The sequence below is a fragment of the Sinohyriopsis cumingii genome, chromosome 2 (genome assembly GCF_028554795.1).
Source record: "Sinohyriopsis cumingii isolate HCF-2022 chromosome 2, ASM2855479v2, whole genome shotgun sequence".
In the NCBI taxonomy this organism is placed as follows: domain Eukaryota; kingdom Metazoa; phylum Mollusca; class Bivalvia; order Unionida; family Unionidae; genus Sinohyriopsis; species Sinohyriopsis cumingii.
This window is the reverse complement of record NC_142962.1, coordinates 10,968,378-10,978,664: the sequence shown is the minus strand read 5'-3', so window position 1 is coordinate 10,978,664 and position 10,287 is coordinate 10,968,378.

Genomic DNA, 10,287 nt, shown 5'->3' with positions numbered 1-10,287 from the left:
AACACTGTTCAGTCTATTGTTCTCCGCCATGCTGACTAATGATTTCATAGACGGAGATGTTGGAGTCGGCATCAGGTACCATACAGATGGAAAACTATTCAACCCCAGGAGGCTTCAAGCGAAAACCAAGGTTATGACAGACACCATCAGGGAATTATTATATGATGATGATAGCATCTCAACGTTGGCTCAGAAGCCGACCTGCAACGCAACGTTGAAAAGTTCTCCAGCTCCTGCACAAGCTTCGGTCTCACGATCAGTACCAAGAAGGCTGAAGTCCTGCATCAGCCTTCCCTTGAAAGCCCTATGTTGAGCTCAACATCACCTTCAACGGACAAAAACTCAACGTAGTGAACCGCTTCACCTACCTAGGCAGCACACTGTCACAGAGCGTCACTACTGACGACGAGATGAACATCCGCATTGCCAGAGCCAGCGCAACTTTCGGCAGAGTTTATGCCAACGTCTGGAATAGAAGAATCATCAGCATCCAGACCAAACTAAAGGTCTACAAGGCAGTTGTGCTCCCCACACTATTTTACGCGTACGAAAAATCTAGTCAGTCTAGTAAAGAAGCAGCAGAGGGGCTGTACAGACCGAAACTTTTTGCACAATAAACCCCTCCAGGAAACTATTCCTCGATAGAGGGCTTATTTCGACGAAATAAACCCTTCTATTCAGAATACAGGACAAAAAAAAATGTCCCCCGAAAACTCGAAGAGTTTCCAGGGACAAACTCGTTGAGTTTGCACTGACAACTTGGGTTACTTCAATAAATCTGAAACAGTTTCCGTGGCGGGGTCGTTATTGAAAAATCCATGGGTCGGGTCCATCCCCTCTGCTGCTCTGGGAAATGAGTTTCCAAGGAAAAACATTTTTATGTTAGCGGAATTAAATCATTGACAAATAAATAATGGCAAATATTGGAGAAGCACATACGACTAGATTAGCTCGAGAACGTCTCGAAGCAATTCAGAAATTTCTTCCTGTCCGTGATAGTGTCAGACAAAAATTACAACTAAGACAGCAAGCACGGGAAGGCTTTGCAGAGACTACGGAGGAATTATTTAAACCCGTGACCAAAGCTACTGAAAAATCCGCAGCTGTTACCAAAGAGGCTTTAATAGAGCAAAGGAAAATTTTACAGGATATTTCAGCTGGACTTAAACCCCCGCCTCCACCCGATGAAGTTGTTGTGTCAGTACCTGCTGGTAAGCGAGTAACAGGGAGAATTACTGACCCCGCCAAAAGATTTACGCCGGATTATATTGAACTTCTTAAAAATGTACCAGAAGAGAAATTACCTGAGACAATACTGTTAGGATTGATTAGAAGAGATGTGTCTTTAAACCCAGAACACGGTTCTATGACAGATGATAATTTTATCAAATATTCGTATCGTATACGTGAAAATAAAAAACAAATCAGCAGGGACGATACAAAATACGATAGACTTGTAGATGCTATACGTAAACTTGAAATTCCACCATCGCAACCTCAAGAAGAAAAATCACCGTTGCAACACACAGAACGACAACAATATCCTTCACGGCGAAGAGCAATAGATCCTGACCTAACTCCGTTAAGTGAATACGAGGCTGCATCTGAAGGAAGTCCGCGGGGCCAAAAATTCAAACAAACTAGGTCGCCGATAATTAGCTTAACAACATCTTCTGAAAGTTTGCCTCAAGACATTTTATCCCCAAGAATTGTACCATCAACAGGGGAGGGTTTAGGATCCGGTTTTATTGCCTGCCCTAATAATATCATCGATGATGTATCACGGTTGGAAGTTCTCATCGGAGGAAGACGTGCCGGAAACAATTCTCCGGAAATTATAAATGAAGCCGCAGATATCTGTCAGAGACTATTTCAGCGTGGCATCATGGATATCAGCATCTACCGGGGGCTCATTGATGAACTCGCAGACGGTTACCACAGCGACTAATAATTAAATTTGCTAGCAAATTCAGTTAGATAAACAATAATTAAATAAAATGATACTACACGATTCTTTTCGCAGACCAAGAAGTGTCAGAGTAGTAAACTCACGATTACCAGTATACGAGGTTGTTTACGGAGATGGAGTCGGTGATGTTGTTAGGGATTTAGTCACAAGAATCGCTCCGAAAGCTGGACCGTTAGCAAAACAATTCGCGATGAAAGCCGCTGATGTTGTCAAGGATAAAGCCATTGGCACTGTTGGTAGTCTTGCCGGGAAAGCATTTCAATCAATCAAGGATCGACTAGCACAGCTGATACGAAAAAAAACCCAGTCGAGAGGTTGGTGCCAGTAAAACTACCATCCACTGAAGCTATGCCGGCAAATGTTAGTAGCGTAGTAAATAAGGCCGTAAATCAGAAATTAGCTGAGATCGCAACAACAGGAATTACCTCCAAAGCGTTGCAAGATAGTGTAACTGCTAATTTGATAGCTGGTAGTGGTTTCCGGTGACGATAACATTTTAATTAGATCATCACAAATAATAATAATGTTTGCACGAAAATCCAATGACGCGTTTGATATGTCCAAACCAGTACTTAAAGATGATTCTGTACGTGATTTTCAATATTATTCTTATGAAGCACGTGATCCTAACCAACGCGGAAGAATTGAACTACAGGTCCAGGATACAAGTAGATACTTCTTGCCCGCTGAGGCCTTCATCGAAGTTGAAGGTAGGCTTTTAAAGAATGATAACACTAACTACGGAATCGGCGACCGAGTTGGATTTGTTAACAACGGCATCATGGCGTTATTTAAATCCGCTATTTACATGATAGATGGAAAAGAAATTGAAACAATTCATGATAACGTCGACGTTGCCACAACAATTCTCGGGTTGGCGAGATACTCGGATGATTACACCAGATCAGCCGGACCATCAATGATGTTTGCAAAGGATATAACCGACAGCCCCGAGAACAGGAATGTAACAATGAATAATGCCGGTGACGCAGTTGCATCGATGAACGAAAATTTTAATTTGGGTTTTGCAACACGTAGATCGATGTTAAGTGGAGATGAAGAGTTCTCAGGTGTGATTCCATTGTCTCACATCTTTGGATTCTGCAGAGATGTCCACAAGGTCATATTCGGTGCCAAACACACAGTTGTACTTGTGCGAAAACCTGATGATAATGACGCTATCTGGCGAGATGCTGCTGTTGCCCCTGGTCAGGTAATACTAACTAAACTGTGGTTGTGGATGCCAGTGTTGTCTCCGTCAATCACCGAAGAACAACGACTGTTGTCTTTCATGGACACGGGCGGTAAATCACTGCTATCCTGGAAAACAACAACCACAGACGTTATTCAGGGTGATAATGGTGGGTTGTTTACATGGCATATATCATCGCAACAAGGAGTATCAGCACCACGACATATTTTCATTGCATTTCAATACCGTGCTAGAACAGATAGCCAGGAAAGAAATCCAATGGTATTTGATACACTTGGAGTTTCTGAAGTTTCGTTGAGAATAAATGGGCATCAGGAGCCATCTGAGGATATATTAATAGATTTCGAACATCATCGTGTCGCACGCGCGTATCATCGTCTGATGTCATTTATGGGGCGCGACCTTAATGTAGACACTGGCCTGCAAATATCACAGCGAGACTTTATGAGTTTATATCCGATTTATTACTTTTCGCTGGAACATCTTGATCTGGTTAAACAATCTGTTGTCGACCTACATTTCCGAGCTCGTGTAGGTGTTCCTGCTGGTGGTTACAGAGCGATTGCTGTCATACTCTCCGATAAAGCAATGCTGCTTGAAGGTGTTGGCGGACGAATGAGGGTCATCGACGCTCCAATCGAGAATATGTAACGCAATTAAAATCAAACTTAGGATATAATGTCATACAGTCATGTTAATGTCACCTTGACTTCCGGTCAAACGAAGAAATTGCAATCAAAGAACGCAAGCACGTGCGGGACATCAATAACACTAAAACGAGATCAGATTACTGGTGGTCCAAACAAATTGTCGTTGACTAATACTCAGCTTAAACATTTTAATAAGGCACTAACAGCAAAAACCGGTGTCCGACTTGATTTCTCTGCTGCAGCTATCAAGGACATGACTAAAACCGGTGGAATATTTCCTCTTCTCGCAGCAATACCGGCGTTGATTGCCGCGGCAGCACCAGCCGTAGCAAAAGCCGCAGCACTCGGTGCAGTTGGAACTGCAGCTGGAATGGCACTAAAAAAGGCAACGGGAAAAGGATACAAGAAAAAAAAGGGACGCGGTCTAAGACTACCAGGAACTCCACCATCATGGTATCCAAAAAAATTCTAACGCCGTTGAGCAATTTTGATTTACTCGATGCTGTTAAAAAATTGCGTGTAAAACATTTCAGAGGCGTATTTATGCGAGATCAATTACCGCAACGACCGAATAATCCAGAAACTGGCATTATCAATCTCGACAACAAAGATGGTCCGGGAACTCACTGGGTTGCTTACGCGATCGATCCACGTGGAATTATCTATTTTGATTCGTACGGTTTAGCACCGCCAGTTGAGTTTCTCAAGTATGTCAGCAGATTTTCTAATGTTCCAGTGTGGCAGTCGACGTTACCAACACAAACATTAATTGATCCGCCCATTTGTGGGAGGGAGGTTTTAAATGTTCTTGATGCAATCTCAAGAAATCCAGCAACTCCTCCTCATAAAGTAGTGTATGAATATACCGCATCGAGAAATGCTAGCATTTGAAAAACAGCAATAAGAATAATGGTGGATATTTACGGAAGACCTTTCACACGAGGAGGTAAACCAAGCACAGATGCTGATCTCTCAAAATATGCGACCAAAGATGAAGTCGATAATCTTTTGAATATAGCTGGAGTTGACCCAGATGAAGTTGCTATTTTCCAAGACAGGCAAGGAAAACTAAGAACGAGCAACATTAAGTGGAATGATATAATTCGCAGAGTTCTTGGAGCTACCAAGGATAACTTCGTTGCATTTAGTGATGGCGGCCGGATCAAGGACTCGAATATATCAATCGCAAGCATCAAAGACAGTATTGATAAAGGTGTTGATAAATGTGTGAAAAAAGCCGGTGACACGATGACAGGCGAACTCAGCATGAGCGGCAACAAAATAACCGCGTTAGCGAATCCCGAATCCGACCAGGATGCGTCAAACAAACAATACGTGGACATCGTCAACGGTAAACTAAATACGCTGCGTGCAGAGCATGATGTTCACGTGGGCGCGTTTACAAGATTTCGAAGAAACTTCGTAAAAACTGATGAGGTCGTGGATAAGTTCTTTGGGACTCCTCCAGTCGTCGATGTAAAACTCGCTGATGTAAAGACCGACATTAACACGATCAAACAAACACAGCAGGATATCGTATCGGGTATTCCTGATATCGTTAACAAAACCAGTTTGATTAAAGTTCCCACTGGAGTTACTCCGGGGCATATCACCAACATCGTATTCACGGTATCATCGGGATTCGCAACATGGTCACGACAAAATAACACTATCAAATATACAGCAACAGCCACCGGTGTTTACAGGTTGTCTGTGTTTTCAGCCGCTAAATTTGAAATCTTCACAACATATCCTTGGAGACATTCCACCGATAAGTATTCCGGGGTTTGCACTGTAATACTAAACAGCGGAACCGAGGAAACATTTATGCTTGAAGCCGAGGACGATAGTTTAACAGCAACATCTTACTGGTTTTGTTTGGAATTCGTCGCTGCAACGCCTCAATTGGTTACCGCGTAATTGAATAATGTCAACGACGCCAGATGCTCAACAATATCGATACAATCAAGTCCGTGAGTGGCAATCTGAGTTAAAAACTGTCATCGAAGTAACTAGTCAAAAAGTAAAAAAATACAAGCGCCGCATAACAGTGCTGGATATTATGGTTTATTCAGTATCTGCCGTTGTTGCATCTGCCGGAGCAATACTATCAGCGGTCACTCCGGTAACTGCAGCAGTCGCCGCCACGATCTGTGTTTCCGCGGCCACAACAACAGCTGAAGTTTTCGGCATCATAGCAAAAAAAATATCATCATGTGCTAACACAAAATTACACGATTACACGACAAAATTAAATACAGCCACGACCGCATATCAGAAATTATCATCGCTGATATCATCATCGTTAGACGTGCAAAGTAGCGACGCTACGATATCAGATTCTGAATTCAAACTAATGTCAGATGCGTACAATGACTATTTGAAAACTAAACAAATAAATAATGTCAATAGAACTGCTTCAACAAATAGTCACAAACACAACACCGGTAAGGACCACAATGATCTCAGTGTCCTCGACGACACCAGAATTCGGTATTAATTTTCGAACTCCAATTCCAGTGAGTGAAATCGCGTTAGCAAAGCTCAGTGTGTATCACAGCTGGCCCAATGTTAGGTCGGCATCATTTGGTGGTCTGCAGCCAAATAATTCATTCGTGTTCGGGAAAAGCAAAGCCGACTCCGGCGAACAGGGTGAACTTGACTGGAATACAATTACACTTCCCACTGGGAGTTATCAGATCGAAGAAATCAATAATGAGATACAACGCCAAATAAAACGAATCACCGGCAAGGAAGCCAAAATATCTATAACAGCTCATGAACCAACGCTGTCTGCGGTCATTGAAATCTCAACGCCAGGATACGCCGTGGATATTTATAACAGCTCAATCCGAACATTATTAGGATGGCCAAAGGCCCCCGAGGTTAAACCTCGTCCACCAAAACCTGAAAAATCGGATTTTATGACCTATAAAGAAGCACTACACGACCTAGAGTACAATTATTATTTACTCCTTGCAGATCAATTACTAGCAAGAAAAAGTACTTTAATGCCCGATACTTGGAGTATAGAAGCTCCACGTGTTAAGGGGGGGCAGGAGCTCCGTGTTTACCGTCTAGATGATATAGAATCTGAATTATTTATTCCGATCAATCTAGTACATAAACAACAGCTACAACTCCTGCGAGTATATTTCCAAGATTATATTTCTGATTTAACTAGTCCGCGTGATAATATTATCACAACCATAGAAAAACTAAACAAACTCGCATCGGCCATGGAAACTATAAATCTAAGAATAATTCAGGCTTTACTGGATCTTAAAGACTATATCGATGATAATTATAGACAGATAGCCAGAGCAGATTTTGCAATTAAATATGGTATTCAAGTGAATGATATTTCAGATTTTAAATTTCCTGGATATAACGTGCCCGAGCTGAGAAAATCAGTCTCTGATCTCATCGATCAATCTTTCGAAGATATTCTTGCCGCGTACGAACGAATAAAACCACAACCTGTTATTCTCAAGCACGACAACAGTACAGCATCCGATGGCAGACACATCTCACCCGGGATCGTAAATATCACAGATGTTATTGCGGTCAATCTTGTATGTGACGTCATCGATGGCAGTTACAGCGCATCAGATACTACGACGGCACAACAGGGGTTTATCCTGTATACGTTCACACCAAGAGACCCCCCTGGTTTTCTGATTGTGCAAGAACCAATCAATCCGGTCTATCTACGGTGTCATAACCCGTGGTTGTCAACGATAAATTTCAAACTCACCGACCAGAGGGGGAATTTGTTGGACCTGCGTGACGAGACTGTTAGTATAAACTTACTGGTGAAGTCCTAAGTCAAGGGATCCATAATATTTATAATAGTTTTTTTTTCTGCACTGATCCATTTTCGTCATTTTATCGTGCAAATACCCTATCAAAACCAGCATAAGTTATCGTTGAAAGTGCTAGCACGCATTTAAAAAAAAACGGTTGTGTATAATGTATCAACCCGAGTACATTCATGCACGAGTTCATATTCATGATAAGCAAATTCTTTACGAGGCAATAAAAACCGCATTTCAAATACAGACATTCCCAGAACAGTATTTCCCCGTTAAAATAATCGTTGACGTGTATGGTGACGAAGACTTCTTGTTAACTCCGTCACAATTAACACAGCTACAGCAAAATCATATGATCATAGTTTGGTGTCAACGAGAACAGATTATGAACTATTCTCATTCCTGTATTGATGTTGAAACGCTTAAGCAAATCCTGAAAATCTGAAAGCGCCCTTGAGAAGTCCTTTGGACTTCCAGAGAAATGCTTTGAGTTTCCAAGGGCAAAAAAAATAATACACTTTTTTTTTTACCCGTGGAAATGTGCTTTACACTCCAAGCGGGGGGGGGGGGGGGGCGCTAGCGTTTCTCAGGTTCTACTTTCACTTTGTGCTGTGAGTCACACGCTATGCGGTTTATACTTCCTTGTCGGCCTCGTAGTCAGAAACACTAGTATTTTCGTCAGAAATGCAAGGCATTTCCGTGTCTAGATTCTTTATATAACCTTTTAACCGTCTCACCCTGGTGCTAATTAATTTTCGAGTCTCATACTCTTGTGACAATCCAAGACGAATCTTCTCAACTGCACGGCACAGTGGAATAAATTCAGATACCTGATTTTCAGTTATCCCGGCAAGTGATCTGTAAATGCGATCTTGCAAACCCTTAATGAACCTATATCTGGCAGGGAGATTGTTCTTCCCCAACCGTGATAGCTCATTCAAGGATTCAAAATCTGACATAATTGTTTCAGTGTCTAGTAAAATATTAAAACCTCGCTGTTGTAATTCTTTAATTTCAACAAGTATGGTATTTATATTTTCGTGATTCATATTATTATATATTTTTATATTTTTAATAGAAACACTTTGCATGAGAAACGCTAGCTTTCCAAAACAAAACGAGACAGTCGGAAACATTTATCCCCTGCAAGGGCCTAGATCGTCAAATAACGTTCTAGAACCCCACGAGGACTGCTTCCGACATGACAATACAACATGTAACACGAAACACTTTATCCCCTGCAAGAGCCTCTAGATATCTATAGGCTCAAGAGGACGTGTTTAGTGAATTGACAAGGACAAACATATAACACGTAACTTATCCTAAGGACGGACCCCTCTGACTGCCAAGTGACTCAGAGGCACATTTATTTACAAGACGAGACAGCCCTGGCTTCTAGGATCGAGTTCTCTAGCAGGCCCGGCAAACATTTATTTGACAACACAAACAACCTTTACCTCTGATTCGAGTATCACAGCAAGCAAAGGTACAATGAACATGTAATCTTATCCTAAGAGACGGTACAGAACAGACAACCTTTACCTCTGATTCGAGTATGACAGCAAGTAAAGGCACAATGAACATGTAATCTTATCCTAACTTATCCTAAGACCTTATCCTATGACGACACAAACATACACAGGTGGGTCATTTTCTACGGTCAGCAGCAGAGCAAAACCATCCATTGAATCGACCATTGGATGGTGCACAAAAGACACCCGCCATTGGCGGATTAAATTTATGGTTTTGCTTGCGCGTGCTGACTTTCGATCGACCCAAAGGTCTTAGGGAGCGATTTCGTATATAACCCAACTGTTACTTGCGAGTTGGAAATTCGCTCTAGCAGTGGGCGGGACTTGTTTAAAATATTTTAATTGTATGTTTTCTTAAGCGCGGTCATATAACAAGCACAGAAGAGCAAAACAGTCGGATATATTCAGTAAAACGAGGATATTGTTTGTAAAAAAATATATATTCTACGGTAAATAAATGATTACATGTTATGAACTCGATAAAATATTTTATCAAGGTGGCTTTCTTAGGGGGAGCAAATCCTCTGACCAGCAACGACAACTCTGCAAAGCGTTACACACTCTCGGAGGAGTTATCGTCGTTTGTGTCAACGATAAGAGTTATATAACAGAATGAAATCTTCTGTTTGAGCTTCTTTGAAAATGCTGTTTTGTAGATCCCATCTGCGACATGCTGTACAGAAGGTGGACAAATACCGAAATACCTACCGGCGGCGTTTATTGACTGGAATACAATTTCTTCACCTGTAATTGCGTTTATAGATTTAATAGCTCTTCTTGCAACTGTTTTACAACGCCCTGTGTTACCCAGTAGGCAGTTCTTGCTCTGAGTGACCACGCGAAGATTGTTTATAGAGTTATCAAGTATGTTACCGTTAATGTGATCAATGACAAAACCCTTAGGGATCACTCCAAAGAAACATTCGTAAATAAAACGATGACATAAATACCTCTTTCCGCACGTGGCAGTAAATCTTGAATAACCACCATTATCAACTCCACCAACTGGTCGTCTTCGCGTGCAGTGTCGTACTATGCCATCTCGGTTTGCCTCATAATTTGGAATAGTTGGATGTCGGACGAATTCCTGATTCATTATACTATAAGC